This window comes from Pteropus vampyrus, unplaced genomic scaffold (assembly GCF_000151845.1).
Source record: "Pteropus vampyrus isolate Shadow unplaced genomic scaffold, Pvam_2.0 Scaffold583, whole genome shotgun sequence".
Taxonomy (NCBI): domain Eukaryota; kingdom Metazoa; phylum Chordata; class Mammalia; order Chiroptera; family Pteropodidae; genus Pteropus; species Pteropus vampyrus.
This window is the reverse complement of record NW_011889364.1, coordinates 568,280-568,538: the sequence shown is the minus strand read 5'-3', so window position 1 is coordinate 568,538 and position 259 is coordinate 568,280. Positions and strand designations below refer to the sequence as shown.

Genomic DNA, 259 nt, shown 5'->3' with positions numbered 1-259 from the left:
CCCGACACATGCTGCCTACAAGAGACTCACTTCAGATTAAAAGACGCACACAGACTAAAAGAAAAGGGATGGAAAAAGATATTGCCTTGATGAACCTAGAGGGCATTGCGCTGAATGAAAAGAGTTGGATAGAGAAAGACAAATGCCACATGATTTCGGATACTCGTGGAATCTGAAGAACAACAACAACAAAAGTGGAAATAAACTCATAGATACAGAGAATATTTTGAGAACTACTAGATGGGAGGGGAGTTGGGGG

The 259-nt window shown here is 41.3% G+C and overlaps 1 protein-coding gene across 1 annotated transcript in view; it reads right to left on the bottom strand.

Moving 5' to 3' along the window:
- The window catches only part of LOC105308520 (adhesion G protein-coupled receptor E3-like), a 7,810-nt gene that overhangs the window by 6,784 nt on the left and 767 nt on the right, over window positions 1-259 (bottom strand). The window lies entirely within an intron of this gene.